The 2,500-nt window shown below is 35.8% G+C and overlaps 1 protein-coding gene across 1 annotated transcript in view; it reads right to left on the bottom strand.

Annotated features, from left to right (window-relative positions):
* LOC125048347 overlaps positions 1-2,500 on the bottom strand; it is a 9,162-nt gene that overhangs the window by 761 nt on the left and 5,901 nt on the right. The gene's annotated exons all lie outside the window — the stretch shown is intronic.

The raw sequence follows: 2,500 nt of genomic DNA, 5'->3' as shown, positions 1-2,500 counted from the left end.
TGTCTATTTACCAGACACTATCGACTTCCTCGTTTCTTTTGGAGAAAACGGATAGAGGGAAACAAAATTAAAATAAGATAAAATTAAAAGGATGGATGAGGTCTGTGTTTTCCACTGTGATTACAAGCAATACCTTATTACCTGAATTCAATTATTTTTGTTTACAAAAAAAAGTTTCCCCCCCTCTTCGTCGGAAGGAATGAAGTAAGAAAAATAAAATTATATGTTGTAAATGTCATACAAAATTTTTTTCTTTAGTCCACTCTTTTTTGCATACACACCCCAGATGTACATACCAGTAATCATTATTTTTAAAATTCAAATATATGTTAAACAAAAAAATAACATTAAAAAACGAAAAAATCAAGTCACACTCTCCATATATAAAAACCCCCCCTTTTCACAAAGGGCCCTAAAGAAAAAACGATTTTCCTTTCACTCGTTCCCCCACATGATTTACAACGCACACCTCGGGTTGACTTATTTTTTTTATTTAAAGGGGCGCATAATGAGGGGGTTGCAGGGGCCCAGCGAGTCACGTCGGATTTCTAGAGCCATCCACGGCGGCACACGGATTCAGTGGCGAAATCAGGAGCCAAACTGCACCAGGAATAGTAATCAAAAGAGAGAGGGAGGGGGGAGGGAAGGGATGGGAACGAGGGAGGGAGGGGGTGAAGGGGGAAGAGAGAGAAAGAGAAAAAGGAGCGGAGGGACTGGAGGAGAGAGAGAGAGGGAGAGGGAGGAGAGAGAGGAGAGAGAGAGAGGGAGAGAGAGAGAGAGGGAGAGAGTGAGGGGGGGGAGGGGAGAGAGGAGAGAAGAGAAGAGGAGAGGAGGGAGAGAGGAAGAGAGAGAGAGAGAGGAGAGAGAGAGAGAGGAGCGAAAAGGGCGGGGGGGACAACAGAACGAACAAAGAAGGCGCACCAAAACCCCACAGGGTATGGAGACAGTACCTGCCAGCACAAGACATCACAACGATCAAACACGAAAACCGGCCTTGATTGTTTGCCTGACTTGGGGCTCGGATGAAAAAGGGTGGTGCATTGGGGGGAGCCACAAGTAGACTTTGAGGCGGTGTTGGAAGAAGTCACGAGGAATATGTATAAACACTCTGCCATCTTCTTTTCTTGTTTTGTTTTACTTCATTTCTTCCTATTCTTATTATAGTAATTATCATCAAGTTGCAACAATGATTAAAATACGGATTGTTTTTAGTGCCATATGATGATAGTATGTTAACAACACTATAAATGATTGTGTTAATGATAGTAACTTTAATGATAAAAGTAATGATAATATCACATTCGCATTTTATTTGGGAGCAGTTATATCATTTTGTTATCTTACCATTATGTATCATTTCACCAATTATTATCTTATTTTTTCATTTTACTGGTATTATAACATCATCATATCATCAAACCCATTTTTTATCATAATTATTTTTATCAACAGATCATACACACAAAACCCACAAACACACACACAACACACACGCACACACACCACACCACAAAACATATATAATACGTTATATATAATACATATTATTATATATATTTATTTATATATATACGTATTTATACATTATAAAATATTCATATTTTTTATATACGTAAAATATACATATATAAAATTTAAAATACATAACATACCGCACACTTTTTCACACACACACCACACAACACATATATATAGTTATATATCTACATATATTAATATAAAAAATATATAAACCACAGTAAATATATATAATATATAATTTTAAAATATACGTATATATATACATATATATATATATATATATTTTATAATATATTATTTCATACACACACCTTTACACCACACACACCACCCCATATTTATTATATTATATATATATTATAATATAAATACTATTAACATTAATATAGTATACATATACAAAAATAATATATGTATTTTTAAAATATATAATACTCTTTCCCTTCACGCGCACCACAAAAACACATAAAACACACACACCAAAAACACCCCCCACACACCACCACACACACCCACACACACCACACTACACACAACCAACACACACTATATACAGAGTATAATATGATATACATATTAATCCATTGTAAAATTTATACAATATACATTGTATACATATCTACATTTATAACAAAATAAATATAATATGTTTGTTGTGTGCCGACCCCCCCTTGGTTGTTTTTTTTTCTCACCTATTGTTTAAACTTTCTTCGCATAATACAAATATTAGTAATTTCTTTTTTTCTTTGCCCATTTCCCCGTTGCACCGAAGCCACTGCGATTTAAAACTTTTTTCCTCGCTCTCTTCCCTGCCTCTTTTCTTTACCTCTCCAAATCATAATAGAAAGGCGCCACGCACGCAGGACACCCCCCACCCCCACACCACACACACACACACACATACCATAACATACACACGCCCAACACGATACCATAACATACACTACACACACAACACACTACAACGCAACACCACCAC

This window comes from Penaeus chinensis, chromosome 43 (assembly GCF_019202785.1).
Source record: "Penaeus chinensis breed Huanghai No. 1 chromosome 43, ASM1920278v2, whole genome shotgun sequence".
NCBI classification, from domain to species: Eukaryota; Metazoa; Arthropoda; class Malacostraca; order Decapoda; family Penaeidae; genus Penaeus; species Penaeus chinensis.
Note: the sequence above shows the minus strand (reverse complement) of the source record. Positions and strands in the feature narration are given on the sequence as shown.